The 18,839-nt window shown below is 40.3% G+C and overlaps 1 long non-coding RNA gene across 9 annotated transcripts in view; it reads left to right on the top strand.

Annotated features, from left to right (window-relative positions):
* Nucleotides 1–18,839, top strand: part of LOC125696829 (uncharacterized) — a 78,641-nt gene that overhangs the window by 5,700 nt on the left and 54,102 nt on the right. For 8 of the 9 annotated variants that reach the window (XR_007378552.1, XR_007378557.1, XR_007378556.1 and 5 more), the window contains exons 2-6: nucleotides 3,140–3,239; nucleotides 4,686–4,867; nucleotides 6,546–6,687; nucleotides 9,143–9,254; nucleotides 10,507–10,696. This is a non-coding gene — a long non-coding RNA (uncharacterized LOC125696829). The remainder of the gene's footprint in view (nucleotides 1–3,139; nucleotides 3,240–4,685; nucleotides 4,868–6,545; nucleotides 6,688–9,142; nucleotides 9,255–10,506; nucleotides 10,697–18,839) is intronic. The other variant, XR_007378554.1, reaches the window with a different exon arrangement.

Genomic DNA, 18,839 nt, shown 5'->3' with positions numbered 1-18,839 from the left:
CAGCAAACACAGAAAATGCAGTCCAGTTCTTAAACCTTCCCGGTTCCCATTTATGAAGCCACAAACATGAAACATGTGAAAACATGTTAGGGTTTCTGTGCCCTTTACATTAAAATTGCAAGTTGTAGGGTAAGGTAATCAAAGAACTCATTAGGCTTCTCATGGCTGAGGTGGCTGGTTAACAGTCTCACAGAAATACAAGGGAAGCCACGAGGTGAAGGGTTGTGGGAGGCTGACTCTCCCGAATGTTCTGTGTTTAGTCTGATCTGGCTGGAAAGGACTGTAGAAACCTTGGAAATCAGTGAGTTGGTGTAGTCAATGAGATGGCATAGTATTTAGGAATAGTCCCTACTGCAAAATTTTCATATCACAACTTTTCAGTTCTTCTTTCTTTTTCCTCTCAGCTATTAAAAATTCCACTTTTAATGCAAAGCAGAGCTGGTGTTCTGTGACCACCCTACAAGCACAGTGATCTGTAGTTCAGTTATAGGAAATCATTCCCTTTAAACTAGAGACTGAGAACATGATCCAAAACAGGATTCCAGTATTCCACCACCCAGATGACAGCTAGATTGCCCTGCCCCTTTTATGCTCCAAAAGAAAACCAAAAATACCCCAATTTTCCAACACAATAGTGAGAGGACATAAATTAAATGGAGTCAGGGAGAAATCTCAGATGCTTACTGAAGGTGATCTGTGTGGATAGATGCAGACTTAGTCTGAATCTCAGTGTGTGCAAATGGTCTGTAACGAAGACACATCTTGGTCACCTTCACAGCAGCATGTCAATGAGACCTTATACTTATGGCTAGGTTCTTGCTGGATGGATTCTTGTAGAACTTAACATTTTCTGTTTTGTAATCTGTGACTATATAACCAGATAACTGAGTATTTGCCTTTTTATATATCTCTCAGAAAAGTAATGACTTTCTGAGAAAAGCTCTTCGATTTTCCTGTTTTCCAGAGCAGTTGCTCGTGAAAAAGAAGTTTGACTCAAAACTTACTGTGGGAATGTTATTCAAACACTGGTTAAGTGCCAGAATGTGTTGGGAAGAAAGAGTTTCCAGAAAAATATCACCCTGATTAAAACCTGATTTTACTGAGTTTTCTTTATGCAAAGGGTTACCAGAATAGTAAAACAAAGTCATTAGTCAGATTTTCCTTCCCTTACTTGATCACTACCAGTGATACTTTTATTGCTATTATTTGAATTATTTTTGTCCCAACAACTCATCATAAAGCTACTTAGGTACTGCTTCTTCCCTCTAATCTCACTGATCACATAGGTTAAATGTCCTGTTGATACCTGTCCTTGTTTGGCAATTTTCCAGGTTATCACCTTATTCTTTTATAAAAGATTTAATCTGATATATGAGGAAAGGCTGGAAAAAAAAGTCATAACATCAAAGTTTTTTCCTTTGGATGTTATGTTCTTTCTGAAGCCGCCAGTGTAACTATCAACTGAAAACAGGCTGTCTTACGCTATGGGAGAAAATTAAATCAGCAAACAGCAGAGGACAACTGAAAATAGTATTTTGATAATTGAAGGGATTATGTATACTAAGGCCATTTATAAAGGTTGGGTTTTTAGGTTGGTTCTTTCCAAAAGATAGAGCTGTGGGCAAATCACATTTGATACTCTTTTAGTAAGATCTTCAAAATGACCATGGGAATGCAACTACTCTATAAATATTGGCTGGAACAAACACCCAGCACAGGATTTCTGTGAAACATGCCCTGTGTTTCATCTGAGCTGTGGATGTGGTTAAAACACCCTACTGTATTCTGCAAGTGCTGTACTCCTCTTAGTAGGAGATAGTAAGACTTTGGGGTTAACTGTCAGATGCTTTATTCTTCTAAAGACCTTTGCCTTTTAACTAAATGCTTGCTTATCTTTCTAATTTAACATAGTCCCACGTTCTTTTTTGTAGTAATTTTGGACTATCTGATAACATATAATGGAAAACATGTTTATGTCTTCCACTAGTTCTTGTTGCATATTTCAAATGCTTAGAACAACAATTTTCAGAAGCTTTCATTAAGGTTAATTTAAAAACTACATTAAATACAAACAGATTTTCTCACAAACAAAATGCAATGTGTACTTAACAGACTTCTGTATGTTGTATTTGATAAACTACCTCATATAAATGCAAATTCTGACTTTCTGCCAGAACCAGGTGGTATGGAAAATATTTCTATTAAACAAATAATGCTGGGAGAGCAAACTTCATGTTACAGTATGTTACACTGAGAAAGACGATCTTTTCACTGAGGTCAGATGTAGATTTATGTTATTTCTTCTGTTTTGCTTCTTCTTCACTAAAGAAGATGTAGTACAACGCCATATAAAAGGCAGGTATATATACACATAGGATAACTATTCATTTTTTCCAAACCAGGCTATTTTTTTAAATGTTATATATGGTTATTTGGATATTGCTGACTCCTTTTGCTTTACTGTACGACGGCATAGGAAGATATCATGCTCTGAGCTGAACTCCTAATCTGAGCCATAAGGGTCAAGAGGAAGAGGAGTAACCCTTAAACCCTGTGTCATTTAGTATGTTATGAAAATGGAGCTTCACATGCCTTTTGCTGGGTGCCAACTCCTCTTGCTGCAATTGGATAATGTTCATTTGGAAAAGGAGTATGAAAATTCAAGCCGCCAGAGGCGACTCTAAAGAGCATATGATGGAAACAAATTGAGTCACCACCAATGTGGCTAACATTGTTGGTGGAAACTGGGACACCCGCATGAGCCATTGTTCGCTGTACCTCATCTGGTTTATGTAGCTCACTGAGTTGAAAGCTGGATCTGCATTAACCTTGTGATTTGAGGAGGATTCATGCAATGTGGTTTCAATTGTCTATGGATGCTTTCAGTTTGTACTGCACGCTGCCAGTAACACTTGGTCCTACTGGTCTCCCACATTTATGGTGTTGTCTCAGCTCACCCTGATGAAGCTGCGGTGAGGACTGTTTCCTGATGTGGTCACATTTAGCAGGCTGCTGCTCTGCAAGTCTTCTAGGAGAGGCTTTTTTTTCAGTCTTCCCTCTGCCCCAATAGCAGCTGCTGCATACAAGTTTTCCCTCAACAATCTTTGAAAGAGGATTTTTTTTCTTTTGTTTTTTTTAGACTGGTTTCTGTCCTAACTTGGTCTGAATCTGCCTTTGGTGCTGTTGTGGAAGTAGGAGGCCATGGTTTATTTGCTCTGCTCTTTTGAGGGTTGCTCAGGGTGAGGCTCATTCTGCTTTTGTCACCTATTTCTGTCGTACTCGGGTACACGTCTTCTGCCTGTGAGCATTTTTCTGTGGGCGTGGGGATGATGGGACCTACTAAAACACAAGTGATCACTTCAACCACCACCAAATTACAGCCATGCCCAGGGCAAATTACAGCAGCTTTCTGACAGCGTCACCATGCTATCTTTGTGACAGAGATGGAGATAATGAGAATTAATTAATCAGTCTTTGATTAGAAAAAAGAGGGGGGGGGGGGAAATCCTTTTGTGGCAATTCTACTACAAAACACATGAAACTGGTGTGGTTTTTATTTGATGCTGCTTCTCAAATGTAGGGTAGGCATCATCAATGGCAGCATTCAGGATTCCATGTTCTCTTTCTTTTTTATCCCTTCAAACCCACTATTAATGGGCTGAAGGGGGCCCAAAGTGCTCATTTTATAGATAAATACATGTTGAATGCTAGAACTACGAGGCTTTTGCAAATGCTGTTATTGTTACATCACAAAAACTCCAGCTTGTTTGAAGATCTCGAGTAAAGACCCAGGTGTGCTCTCCTTGACTAGAGCCACCTCTGTTTTCGTTGCAGTATTGGGGTCTAAGTGCTGTGTTGTACTCTTTAGACTGATGGCTACATCTTATAAATTGGTCCGTTATGATAAAACATGAACTAGATGGTGCCAGTGTCTGACTGGAATTACAATTATCTAAGTAGATTCATTTGTATCCCTTTCATAGCAGCTTTTCTCTGGGCACAAGATTTTTCTGTGGGACGTGGGAAGAACAAAATTAATCTTATAAAGAGGAAGGGGTTTACACTGAAATCAATAGTTACAGAATTATTGGATAAATGACTTTTTCTTAATTCTTTCTTTTCTCAGAAGATGCAGTTTTGATGGGTACACAAATCCAATGGCTGCCAAAAAGCTGATATTACATGAAATATTTCATCTAAGTTGTGTGGGCTGCACTACACTTTAATATTACTGAAAACAGAGTGTAAAAATGTCAGCTTTGGAGTTGAATTAATTATTAACTGATTATTAACTATGAATAAGTCAAAGAATAATAATGCAATTCTACTTTTTAAAAAGTTATTACTTTTAAAAAGAGTAACATGGCTTCCTCAGGCAATTTTTAATGTGAGCCAAATATGTGATTTTATAGCTTGGATTTGGATTATATACAAAGAAAGTTTGCATTATATCAGAGAAACACAGGAATACACAGAGACAAAGATATAGGTTTGAAACATTGCTGTCAGTAGGTGGTTGGATGGGATTGCAAATCCCTGACTCCTTTTCACAGGACAAATTTCTTTCCCGTTGTGTACCTTCTGTGCTCAGAGCCCTCAGATTTTCACTTCCAGGCAGGAGCAATCCTATCATTCCTTCTCACCTAACTTTAAGTTTAACTGCAGCTATTCTCCCTTGTACCTAGGCAATGCAATCCAAAAGATGCTGTGGCACCAAGGCACATGTTCCCAGCCCAGTCATAGCACTTATCTCTATAATGGAGTGGTAAAGCCTTCTAACATGCAGTTCACAGAAATGGATTGTACCAAGAGCATCTATAAAAGCCACAGCATCCATTTGAAAAGAGCATAATGTCACCATTTTTCAGTAGGTATCTTCTCTAAAGGAAAATAATCACTTTTCTAATTCATGATCTGTAAGTGATGGGACTGATTTTTTTTTCCCCTCTCATTTAGGTTGCAGCAAAAGTTAGGACAATTAAAATACGTATGTATGGGGATGTTAGAGATTGAATCTGAATTTAGATATTAGGAGGAAGTTCTTTAAGTATTAGGAGGAAATTTTTCACACAGAGGGTGGTGACGCACTGGAACAGTTTACCCAAGGAGGCTGTGGATGCTCCATCCCTGGAGGCATTCAAGGCCATGCTGGATGTGGCTCTGAGCAGCCTGTCTGCTGGTTGGTGACCCTACACATAGCAGGGGGGGTTGGAACTAGATGAGCATTGTGGGCCTTTTAAACCCAGGCCATTCTATGATTCTGTGAATCGGGGATGCTACAGCTCAAATCATTCGATGTATCTTCCTTTCGCAAATGTAAGGGGCATTATAGTGTCTGACAAAAATATTTTCTCTATATTCTGGGAACTATTGACATTATTACCTGAAGAACTGCTGTCAGATTTACACCTTCCCTATGAACAAATGGCTTTTCTGCACTGCTCACAACTCCAGAAAGTTGGTTGGCCATCTAAAGCTGATTGATCTTCAGCAGTTTTCTCAACTTCTTCTTTGCTGGGCACCAAGCTTGGTAGCACCAGCTCCTGATCTATAGTAGGTCCAGTGAATGATATAAACACCAAAACCTGTACCAACACCGGTGTCCCTTCTCTAGGTCATACTGACAATGTTAAGAATTTCATTTCCAAGCCATTCCTTTGTGCTATTTATTTACAAGGTCCAGGTCAATGCAATGGAAAATTCTTTTTTCCTTTCACATGTTGAAGGAGTAATAAAAAATCAGAGTCTTGAAAATTGAAGATTATTTTATCAGGATGCTGGATTAATTTGTAATTGACCTCTACCAATTAGCAGCAAACTCCCATGTTATACATAACTTATATCTACCTAATGACTGGGCCAGGTAGCCTTTAGCATCTTGAAGAGTGAGGGCCATGTTTTGATTGTATGATTTGCTTTATGTTACTTGGTAGTAATTCTGAAAACTGGAATATTTATATGCATTGAATTATTTTAGTTTGGGTCTTTGATCATTAAAAATTGATTTTTAACATATTCTGACCTGTCCTGTAATTATATTTTCATACAAATTCATTGTATGTGTATATACATGCATATATATATGTATATATATATATGTATATATATATATGTATATATATATATGTATATATATACATATACACATGCACACACACATACATACTTTGCAAAAGTCAGATTCTGGTTTTGACTGCCTTACTCTGTATAAACTAGCTTGTGTGTAGGCCCAAACTCAACTTGCTACAACGTACAATATTTATGAATGGTTCTACATAAAAGGAATGAAAATAACTAATTTTAATAATACCACTAAATGTCATGGCTGGGTAGAAAATGGAAATCCCTTCCCATCACATATTTTATGTTTTCAGAAAAGAAATTAATCCAGCTCTTGGATGAAAATTCAAAACCACAACATTCTTCATACAAAAGGATTTCCAAAAATACCATATTTTTAGTAAATCACAATGATTTTTCAGATTGCTGATAAAAATGAAATTGATTAAAACTTTTTTAGCTAACACTGTATTTTAACAACACAGGGAGAAGACATTTCAAATCAACTATGACTTTTCCAACAGCCTTTTCCTGGAAAGGAGATTTTCTTCTACAAAAGAAATTTTTACAGAAAGATTCTGATACGGTCAACTAACTAGAGCATCTGGTGTATGCAGCTGGTCTAAGGTAAGAAACCTGGCAGCAGATATTTACTTAAACTTATCGTATACAGAAGAACCATCAGATTTTCCAAGAAACTATTTCAGTGCCCAAGTGTCCTTGCCTAGTGCTAGACCTTGCAAGGTCTGCATTAGAAAGGAGAACTGTGATCTCCCTTTTGGCAAACATCTGTAGATGGGAAAACAGAATATTTTCCTGTTAATATCTAGCAAACAGACAACATATCATATTTCATTAGGATTCAGCAAGAGGTGAGACCAGGAGCTGTTTAATCACCACAAACATGAAGACTAATCCAAGCATGCCCTCCCTTCTCTGGAGGAGGTCAAGCAGCGGCAGCGAGGCATAAATATTCAAGTCCTTTCCAAACGTCCTGCCTGCTTCTGCCTTGAGCCACTAGAAAAACAGTGCGAGTTTTCTACTGCAAAACCATTTAATAGTGATCAAAATATTTGGGGGGAATATTTTGATGGGAATTGTTTAAAATCATCACTTTTAGTAACTCTTCCTATTTTTTTTCTTCTGAGTATTAAACATTCAGAGATTATTTCCTTTTTCCTTTTTTCCTTTTCCCTTTTTCCTTTTCCCGTTCCTTTCATTTTCACAGCACAGCACTAGCAGGGACCCTCTGAGTACTGAATTTCTTGCCCAAATCCCACTTGAGAATTGAGCAAGCTCCATATTAACCAGCCTCTGAGGTTGTTTTCTTACTTCCCCTGTCCCCATGCTCTTGTGGGATGGCTGCTGGAGAGTTCTCATGGTCACATCCCTTTGTCAAGCTTCTCCTGAAGCTCATTAACAACCAGATGATATCCATTCATATTTGTATTAAACAGCAAATCTCGCAGCTTCTTTTAACCCCCACTGGCTTATTCATAGACAGAAGTTGCATCTCAGCCTTCATTTAATTGATCTTAGTGTACCTCGCTACTTTAATCTTCTCCAGCAGTACAGGTTCTCCTCTGATCACCTACATGTTCTTTACTCATGTTCTCATCAGAATTAATCTGAACTGATACCAGGCAACAAGAGTTTAACCTGACACACGCTACCTTTCAGTCATCCATATTCTCTGCAGTTCTTACTCACAATCTTAAGCACCTAACAGATTTGAACTTGCCTGAATCAATCTTTCCTAAGTGTACATCTGTAAATCCTCATAGGTGATGCCACAAATGGTGCATTTCAGTGGAGTACATTTCCCTTAGTCTAAGTTTCACAGGATTTCTGACCAAGAACAAGTTTTCCATAAAGAACTTACAAAATGGTTACAGAAGCAAATGGACAAAATCATAGGAAAAAAAGATATGTATATAAGCATAGAAAATAAATGTGTAAAATGTACACTCATAAAAATGTGTACATATGTGAAATATAGCATATATGCTTTTATGACAAAGACAAGCTTATAGAAAAAATATGTAATAACTATATAGCTGTATTTCAAGAGAAAAACTGTATTACAGTTGCTGGGTCCATCTTGAGACAGGTGCCATGAGCAGAGGTGGCATTTGTGTATCTGATTTTGTTCTTGCAAATGGTGAATGGGTCCAAGAACTGAATGGGAGATGAGATTAATGATTCTTTAAATCTATCCTTACCCAATGAAATGATAATCCTGTTTTGGGTCACATTTCTTGTACCTTAAGACTCTGCAGTCTGGCAGTGGTGGATTTCAAAAAGCCACTTTTTGCATTTTTAGGCAGATATACTGATAATTTGAGAATATAATATTCAAAGCTTAATAAACATTGGTAAGTTTAGCATGTTATTTAGTCACATAAATTCTTTTTAACATACTACTTTGATTCAACAGATAAAAATAATTCTGAATTAACTTGCTATACTCAGACCCTATCTGCATGCACAGTTTCCATGGAAGTCAGCATGTTGTAGAGCAGAATTTAGTCTGTGTGTTTAATTCATCTTAATCACTATTATTAATTCATAAGTACTGTTTCCAGAAATGTATTCAGTTAGTTTTACATTAGTCAAAATCAATTGTATGTGATTTATTTTGATCATTCGAGATTACAATTTTGATGTATCTGCTCTCATCCTCTATGTCAAACCAGGCAAAGGGGAAATGCGCTGCCAAGGAAGAGGCACCTTATATCCACTTGCTTTATTCTTTACTTCCCTTTATTAGGAATCTTAATGTTCTTTGGGACAAATTGTGTCATTGTGAGGGCTTTCACAGAGCAGAACAAAGCAGCGAGTGATGAGATGCCATTGACCTGGCACCATAATGGTGGACTGAGGGGCCACATGGCACTGCCACCATTTTACTTTGGAAATTTTTACTTGGAAATTTTGGAAAATAGCAAAACCAGAAGCAGCTCTGTGTGAACCGTTCACCTCCAGTTCTGAACATGTAAGGGGGAGGCTCCAATACAACTAGCCATGATGCTTTCTTCCAGCTTGCAGAAACACTGATTGTAACCATGTCTGACTCTTGCAGGTGGTTTTGCTGGTTGAGGATTTGTGTCGGAATGACCTGCAGAACTGAGTCCTTAGTTTGCAAACATAAGTGATGACTTTCGGTCAGCAATGACTGAGGATTTCACCTGGCGGTACGTCTATATCTTTACATGCAGCCCTTTTCATGCTGTGTCTCCCATATGCATCTATTAGTGCAGCTTGCCAGTGGAAAACATCACTCACAAATGACACTGAGGCTGTAGTCCATTCAAATTCATACCATGATTACCATCTGAAGACACTCCTTAGCTCCCTGTGTAGCTTTGTCTTCCTCCCAGTCTTTCTAGTTAAGCGTTACCACTAAAAAAAAAATTAAAAAAAAATAATTCCATTTTCATCTCTTTAATGGTATCTCCAGCCAAAGACATGTCCAAATGGTGGAGAGAGGAAAAATGAAATCAAATCCTGCTGACAAAAACCCAGACGTTAAACCTGTGATCACTTGAGAGGAACCTCCCTCGCTTCTGCGCGGCACAGAGCTGTTGTACAGTGAGCTCCGTTAAGCAGAATTCACAAAGCTTTTGTGGAATTAAAACAACATGCTCTGTACCAAGATGCCTTCACTTCCTGTGCCTTAATGTTAAATCCTATAGTGCTGTGGATCTTATAAATGATTGAGTTATTTTTAAACCACTGGATGTCTTCCAGTCAGTCTATTTCACACTGGATTAATTATGTAAGAATACTGACTTGTTCGTCACTAATGTTACAACTTTTAAAAACAACATGCTGTTTAAATTCAGGCTTGGCAACTCTTGCCTGAATCTCCGAAAATTTATGGCACCACACCCATAGCATAATAAAATCTTTAGTGGTCCTTTGTCTTTTAGCTTGCCTTCTATTTTTTCTCAAGGGTGTTTTATGCTGGAAGATGCATACAAAAGTTGTCCAGATGTTATTTGTATCAGAGCAGGGATTTCAGGCCAGCTATCTGTGGTTGCAAATGTTTATTTTAATGGGTTATTGTGCAATCCTTGCTGTGTGGACCTCAGTGGCCTTATATGTACGTTCTCAGCGATGCCAGCACATTGTTTTGAGATATATTATGCTCATCCAATAGCACTGTTACTGGTCACTGGGGGAGTAAAAAATGTAACACCTGTAGGAGCGCAGGCCATGCTTTCGCCAAGTGGTGCGGGTGGGAGCAGGACACGGGGCCTGAGCTGAAACAAATTGCTGTGCTCCATCTCCACCGTCCATGCTGGGAGTTTATTTTACCATCGAAACAAGCAGAGGAATGGGTTTATCATACATAGCTAATAAAGTTTCAGCCCAGTGTTTTCTTGATGCTGTAGTAAATTGCTTATCTCATGACTAAAAACATGTTATGTGTGTACCAATTAGGGCAGAAAACTTCAGTTCATAAGAAGAAATTTCAAAGGTGAGCTTCATGACGCTTTGAACAAGAAGGAAAACACTGGAGCTTTCCATCAAAGCTGTGAGCCAAGCCAGGTTCCCATCTGTGTGCTCTGCTCTACTTGAGAGGTCACGTCCATGTGCCATTACTAAGGATGGATGATGGAGTAATGCCAAGGTGAGCTCTCCCACCAGCAGAATGCTCCCACCAGATTATTTTCACTCAGAGGGTGGTGAGGCACTGGAACAGGCTGCCCAAGGAGGTTGTGGATGCTCCATCCCTGGAGACATTCAATGGGCTGGATGTGGCTCTGGGCAGCCTGGTCTGGTGGCTGGCCACCCTGCATATAGCAGGGGATTGGAACTAGATGAGCATTGTGGGCCTTTTCAACCCAGGCCATTTTATGATTCTATGATTCTATGATTTCTGTCTTTCATGGAGAAAGAATTTAAAGGTAAGCTTGCACCCTAGAAGTATCCATCTGTTCAATTCCATGAAATGTAGGTGAGAAAATTATGGTAATGAAAGCAACAGAATGGCACTCATTTGCACATGCAGAGCCCATTTAACCTTTGAGACAAAAGGTTATGTATTTTTTATATTTTTTACATCATATATTTCAATTTTTTTAATATATTAAGTCACAATTTTGTAATTCATTTAATTAACATAGATAAGCTTAAACTATTCCAAGGTACTTTAAACTCACATAATTTTGTAGGAATTCGTATAATTTACCATGCTGCATCCAGCTCCCAGTGTTCTGAAATCATGCTTAAAATAATTAGATTTTAAAAAAAACAACAATTGGGGTGTTTTCTGTCTTTTTATTTTTCAGCCTTCAACCTCACATTTTAAACTTCTCAATAATAAAGACAAGGGGATGGTTTTAGAAAGCAAAAGTCCATGTTCTTAGGCATCATATGACTCTTGGTGTTGTGCTTTAGTTAGATGTTACTGGTGTAATGGGTACTGTCTGCAGCACAGGCCCTGCTTGTAATTCTGCCCAACCCTGCTTGTTTTCACCACTGTTCAATTATACAAGGCCTTTCCATAAGGAAATTAGTCCAAATAACTATCTTATCCTCAAACTGAAGGTATCGTGTCAGCCGTGAGTGGCATCAATCCCGCTATGGACACAGCTTAATTGGGAACCAGTGAAAGCAGTTAACAGATGGCCTTTTATAAATCTGGGGCTGGGATGGACACTAAATATTTGTGTTCATGAGATTATAGAGTTGGAGGAATGCGTGATGGGGCCTTTCTGACGGGACCCCACGCATCCTGCACGCGTGTGTGGGCCTGGTGCATCTCTTGCCGACAGTTCCCAAAACCGGAGGGTCAAATATTTAATTCTGGAGCCCCTCCATGATGGGGAAATACTGAATGTAATAATGACCAAATCCTTCCTGTAAAGTCTGCGGCCATTCATGTCAAGGAGCTCCAGGCCTTCTTTGTGGGCTGAGCGGATGTCCCATGCCACTCCACCTGCACGTTGTAGGGCACTGAACTCTGCAGCAGCACCTGGGAAAAGGCAAATCCCCACCTCGGGGTCCTGACAGCCAGCTCAGAAAGCCATCACTTCTCATTTACGTTCTGCAGAATGTAAACGTATTTGTAAATTTGAAAGCAGCTGCTGAAGCTCAGCAGTAAACCGGTTTTGTTTTACAAAACCTTTGCTGTTTGGTTTGAAACTAGTGAAGCTTCGCGTGTATCCAGCACTCCTCTTCACATTTCAGGGAAGATTTTGTCTAGCTGCCTCTGTGACATATGGTAGTGCTTAGTGCGTGCTGTATGGCCTGGAGCCATACCACTGCAGCCTGTATGTGCTTCAGATCTCCCAGGCTCAGGGAATCAGGATGAGGCAGCCTGTGCAAGGGACCTCCTAGAAAACATCAGAGCACGCTGTGCGGTGGTGAGGATGAGGTGTTCCTCCTGCTGAGCCCTGTCCTTCAGTGCAGATAAGGTGCCTGAGAGCTCAACCAGCTTTGGTCTTCACAGGCTGCAAAATTGACCGCTCAGTGCACCGTGAATATAGTGCAGATTGTAGCTATGGGAAAGCTGCAAACAATCCCACTTCCTCAGGTAGCCCAGAGGAAGTGCTGGTGTGGAGAAGAGCAGTGACATACTCATCCTAATCTTGTTTTTGGGGGAAATATTCCCATTACTACCACCCATTATATGGTGCAGCTAACCCTGCCCAGAAACCTGGATTGCTGTCTGGGGAGTGAAAGCAGGGCTCCAAACAGCCTAAATAAGGGATGCGGTCCTCATCACGAGTCTGAAACACTGCTTGGTGTCACACACTCTGCTTCCTAGGAAGATGAGGACCACAGTCCTCAGAAATCCCCAGTGTTCATGTTCATTTGTTGGGGTGAAAGAGGAGGAAAGGAGCTGATGGTGAAGGAGAGGGCTGTGGGTCTGGCTTTGCAGCCTCCTCTTGGCGATGTTATTAATTTGTTCTGGGACCTTGGGAGACTCATTTAACCTCTCTTTGTCTCAGATTCAAACCTCTACAAGCAGTTATTATAACATTTGGCTGCATTATGGCATTGTTGAAAGGCTTAATTAAATTAAGTGTTCTGAGATCTTTGAATGAAAGGTGCTATCCAAGTGAAAGCCTGTTGATGATGATGACTCTAAATTACGAGGCCAAGTCCTTCACAACTTTTATGCAGTCCTTGGTCAGACAATGTTATTTTTAAACATTATTTCTTGAAACATTTAAAAGGTTTGGGGAGTGCCATGTGTTTAGTCATGACATCTGACCCACAGCGGGAATGATTTGTTAATGTAGGATTTAAAGAGAAGAAATCGAGTCACAGGTTGATCACATACAGGCAAACGCATGTTAATCACTTAAAATGTGTATTTATTTTCTTTAAATAGTTAGGAATTTTAGTAATTTCAGAACAAGTATTCTCTTAAGTAGGAAATGAGAATGAATTTCGTGTTTGTAGGTGTCATAGCCAAAAGATGCATGACTTCTCCCTTCAGACCTGTGAATAGATCACTGGAAGGACTGCATGCAAAATATGTTAAAGCTTTCACTAGTGGGTCTCTTACCAGCAATAAGGAGGTGAAATTCCTAGCTACAGATTTGTATTCCTTTGATACCTGTGCAAACTCCTGTGCTTTCTTACTAAAATTCTCCATTCTTCTGTAAGCTTCTCTTCACCTGTTTCTTGAGCTCAAGGTTTCTTCTTCCAGCATCTAGATGCACTCATACTCAGCACGGTTTTTCATTTGGCTTCTTTTTTCCAAATGTGAAAGACACAGTTTTCCTAAATATTTTATTATCCTCTCATATTATCCTAGCAACAACCCCAACAGGCCATTTTTCCTTCTGCCTTTGGTGCCACTTTGAGCAATCCATCAGTCCTTCCTAGCCTTTCCCATTGACTTCCCTTTTCAGAATTGCTCTCTACTGCACAAAACCTACCTTATCAAAGTCACCAGAACCACAAGTGTAACGACATTATCAGTGCATTTTATAAGGGCTTCAATTTTTCATGTGTATTATGGGCATGGGATCACATCTACTTTCTGGGTGTGGGCTCATTAAAGGTCTGCCTTACAGCTCACTATATAGTAAGTAGGAATCTTTCAATAGACAGGAAGGATGGTATTTTGGTTAAAGCCTTCAAGGGATCAGAATTCAGCTTCTAGTTTTGCATGCTTCCTGTGTGGTTTTGGGAAAGACACTTTGTGCCATAATTCCCCATCTGCAAACTAAAGATGATATTACATCCTGTTTCTCACCTTCTCCCTGCAAGCTCTACAAAGCTGGGAAGGCTGTAAGCACTGGAGAGCAAATACTGTCATTTTGTACACAGCACTTTCCACAATAGCTTTTCACTTGCAGCTGAAAACTAATGACTATTGTAATGCTAGTAATAAGTAATAATTGTGAATAATACTTTTGGCCTTACATGCACTTAAGGTTGATTCTTCCAGACTTCCTGTAAGTTTGCTGGGGAGAGACTGAGCAAAGAATAAATCACACCAAACTCTTCTAAATAAGGCGGATTTCTTTTCTCTTATACTTTCTCACTGTTTACTGAGGGAGAATGAACAGTAGAAACAGTAGTCTTCAGACCATCAGACTCATTTCACCTTTGTTATACTTAAACTAATTAGTCTCAGAGATGAAAAACACATTTCTCAGATTCCAGATAATCTTAAACAAAACACTTCATGCTGATTTTATTCTGCCTCTATCTGTGCAAAGATTAAACAAAACCCACAGTTGGTTTCATCTGCCAGACTTTAAGAAAAAAAATCATGCCACGGAAAAAGAAGGGGGGGAAAATAAATCCAGGGCAAGGTTTGCAGTGCTATGAGTTTGCTCATCCTTAGTTTATCTTCTGCAAATGAGCCTGTATAAAACAGTCCACCTACTGTTCTAGTCGCTACGACATAATGCAGTTCCACTGAATGATCCTGTTAACCTAACCTTCAATTTGCTGGGATTTGAACTCTGAATTACAGCTTACTAACATAGTTTAACAGCTGGTACAAGGGCTTCTTTTGAATTTTTAATCACATGAATTAAAGATTGCTGGAGATGCTTTTCAGACCTCCACTAGCAGTGATCCAATGTACAGACAGACAAGTATAGGTAGCCCCTGGTGGATTAAGAGCACAAAGGTACTATGGCTGTGAAGCAGCGCTGCACTCTTTACTTGCCAAATTAGGAATGCCAAGGCAAATTATTCATCTGAGGATAAATTCACATTATGGCTCCAACTGGACTCTGAGTCATTTAGCTCCATTTTAAAATCCTTCTTTTTTTCTCCTTGTGTTTTTTACAAGCTCAGAACGCAGGTTTTGAAGGTTTTTGAAGATTTTGCTTGATTTAGCAAAACGTTCCTTTGGTTCTGTATATAAAGGGAACACACATGCACACACAGGAGAGAAAGAAATATATATATAGACTGATTGCAACTGATATCTGGAATGCAATGAAAACAAACATGACTGTCTGCGAATGTTTCGGGGTGGATGTAATCGGTTGTTGCCGTCACACAGCGTGCGGAATGCCTGTGTTTGGATTCTGCACACTTCGTGTCTCCCATTATTTATTCCAAGAAAAGTTTTCTTAGTGTGGATATTTCTCAGGGAAGAGAGAGGGAAAAAAAAAAAGAAAGAAAAAAGGGAAAGAGAAAAAAAAAAAAGGCAGAAATGTAGTTGAACTGGAAGCATCTCTGTCCTGACACACCAGCTGATGAGTGCTGTGAGAACTCCTGCCTCCTAAGTTCACAGTCCTGCAGGCATGGAGATCAGCATCCTAACATTGATGGAGTTGTTTAAACAGAGTAGGGGAGGGGGGAAATAAAATTAGGGCAGGAGCAAGAGAGCATGTTACTTCTTAATTATGCTGTGTTCTCCCTCCGATGGATTGGCCTCCCCACTTGCTCTAAGTAAAGCAACTGGCATGTGGCATCCTCTGCAGCTTGAGGAGCAGTGGCAAGTGTACAGCTGTTCGTGCTGACACACAGGTGTTGGGTTTTCAGATCTGTTAGCTAGACAGATTTTTAAGGGTGTACAGGGGAATCATCTGCAGTTGTTGCACAAAAAATGAGTTTTCCAAGGGATAGAGGAGTTAATCATTATGGAAATCCTACTCTGCAGGCTGGAAGTGTGGATCAGAACCACATCTCCATGCTCTCTGCTTGCTCGGGTCACTGTAATAACCCTTCTGTGCCCTTCTTGCTAAGGGTGAGTTGGTGGCAGGACTAGGCCATGATAGCTGAGAGTGGATGATCCCTGCCCTCTGTATTGACACCAGCCTTTGAAGCTGAGTCTCCAGAGAGCTGGTGCTGAAGCTATGGTGTGTCTTGTGAGATTTCCTAGGGGAAATCTCAGAGCTTTGGCAGCATTCTGGGCTAGTATGGACAGTATTTGCACTCAGAGCTCTATATTAGGTGTATGCAGCAAAGTGGTGATGCTGTGCCCAGTTTGGGATGGGTGCGTTGAAATGAGCACTGGGAATGTCACCATCTTGTACTGAATAACCATTATTGATAGCCAAGTGATTATCCCCTTTTCTTTCAGAAGGCTCTTAATGCAACCCTGCCACAGTTTCCCCTACTTATAAGTTATTTGATTTCATCAAATGATGAAGACAAAAATACAGACCAGGGTGCTGGATCTCTAACTATTATATCTTACATGCCTTATTGGCACAGGCTGCCCGAGGAGGTGGTGGAATCACTGTTTCTGGAGGTATTCCACAACCACAGTGATGTGACACTGAGGGACATGGTGTGTGGACATGGTGGGAGTGGATTGCGGTTGAACTTGATCGTGGAGGTATTTTCCAATCTTAATGATTCTGTGGTTTTTAATGTTATATTAAGAGCCCACAGCTGAAGCAAAGGTGTCAAGAGAGAAGTGGGATTTCAGCATGGGAGGTTTCAATGGGCTGCAGCAGTCCTGCTAGGTCACCTAGGGCTCCTAGTATATATTTGAGGGCTACGAATGGATTCATTCTCCTCCCACATCCATTGAACTGAGGTGCTCTGTAGACTGAGAAGGATTTCCTGGAATGTCATTCCAGAAAAAAAAAAGAGGGGAAAAAAAAAAAAAAAAGGATGAAAAATGCTAAAGCTTCCTATTTGTTCATTTTAGACATAATTTCACCTTGCAAGAGGTGACTTTTTTCTGTGCATTCTGGGACTGAGAGGGTTCCAGTGCTATCTTCATTGTGAGCACCAGCCTCTCCAGGTCGTATCCTTTTGGTGTTGGCTAAGCATCACACTGATGGGCAGCACCAGCAGAGCCACAGGAGCAGAGTAGCCAGTGCTAATGCTCCCCTGTAACTCGGAGTTGAGTGATGAAACCCAAGAATGCAGAGCAGCTGGGAATGGGTCTTGGGAGTGCTGATAGTGGGCAAGCTGGGGAGTATCACATTTCTCCTCTGGGAACAGGCCTTTTTCCTCCTAGAGTTAAATCTTTTGTTTTGTGGGATTTTTTTTCATTCTACTCTTAGTTTCATTCCTTTCCTCGTAGCTGACAATGGGAAATAAATCAAATCCATCATTTTTTGCTCACAGATTCCCAGGGAGAAGGAGAGGAACACCTCAGTCCCCTGACTCCCAGACTTGCTCACTGATCTTGAAAGCAATGCACTCCCATGCTATGGCACACACACACACACACACACGCACACACACACACACACACACACACAGCCCAGCGCTACTATATGCTTCCCAGGGTCTGGATGTTGCCATCCATCACAGCAGCTCTGGTTCCAGTTCTTGCTAACATCTGAATTTCCTGCTGGCTCAATGAACGGCTTTCAGCTTGTGGTACATTATATAGCTACTGGGTGAATGGGACTGAGCGTTCCCGTTTGGCTCCGAGCACTGTGTTCACCTGAGCTTGCTGGCAGGATGAATAGTTCACCGCAGTTCTAGTGCTAACCCCCTTTGTGAACTAGCAGTGAGCCATGTACCTTATTACAAAGGCCGACAGCTCCCTGGAAACTTAAATCCACTCTTTCTCCTCTCCCTACCATAGGGAGCTATAAAATAAAAGGTCTTGGTTGGTAGGCATGTAATATAACAAAAAAACCTCTGTTGTGGCAGGATCCAGACTCCCCAGTAACAATAAGGATTATGCTCTTACATCGAAAATGCAGTTGCTAGTTTCAACTGTGGTACTTTATTATGGATTCCTACAGTGTACATTTATGTCAGAGCCTTGGATGTTTAACTTGAGTCAAGTCTGGGCAGAAAAGAGAGCTCAGCATCTTCTTATTTTCAATATGGAGGGAAAAGATGCAACTTTTTACACTGGTTTGATGCAACCTTCCCCCATACCACTTCTCAGAGAGCTTTAAATAGCCCGACACTGGCACTGGGTAAGAGCTGGCAGAAGAATAGATTTTTTTCATCTGATGGCTCGCCAAGGTTGTTTTCAAGAAGGAGAAGTAGAAGAAGAAGGAAAAAAAAAAAAACTTTTACATGCCAGTCATTCATTGCCTGCCAGTTCCCATGGTTCTCCTATGGATGGTAGCCACATAACTATTCAAAGTACAGTAAACAGTGAGGAAAGTGAAAAGAAACTCGTGAAGAAGAGAACAGCAAAGGGAAAGAAGCTGGATGTGAGATACTGGTAGTAGGAGTCACACAGGGATCCTTTTAGGAAGTACCATGGATGCTGACCTCATTTCCTGTGGCATTTTTTCCTGCAGCAGCTCTTTGGCTCTACTCAGCGAAAGACCCAGTGCATGATGCAGCATCCTGGGAGAAGGTGAGCAGGGGGCCAGAAATGTTTTCCCAGTCTCAGGTATGACGAAGAGCGGTGACCG

The sequence above is a fragment of the Lagopus muta genome, chromosome 8 (assembly GCF_023343835.1).
Source record: "Lagopus muta isolate bLagMut1 chromosome 8, bLagMut1 primary, whole genome shotgun sequence".
NCBI classification, from domain to species: domain Eukaryota; kingdom Metazoa; phylum Chordata; class Aves; order Galliformes; family Phasianidae; genus Lagopus; species Lagopus muta.
Note: the sequence above shows the minus strand (reverse complement) of the source record. Positions and strands in the feature narration are given on the sequence as shown.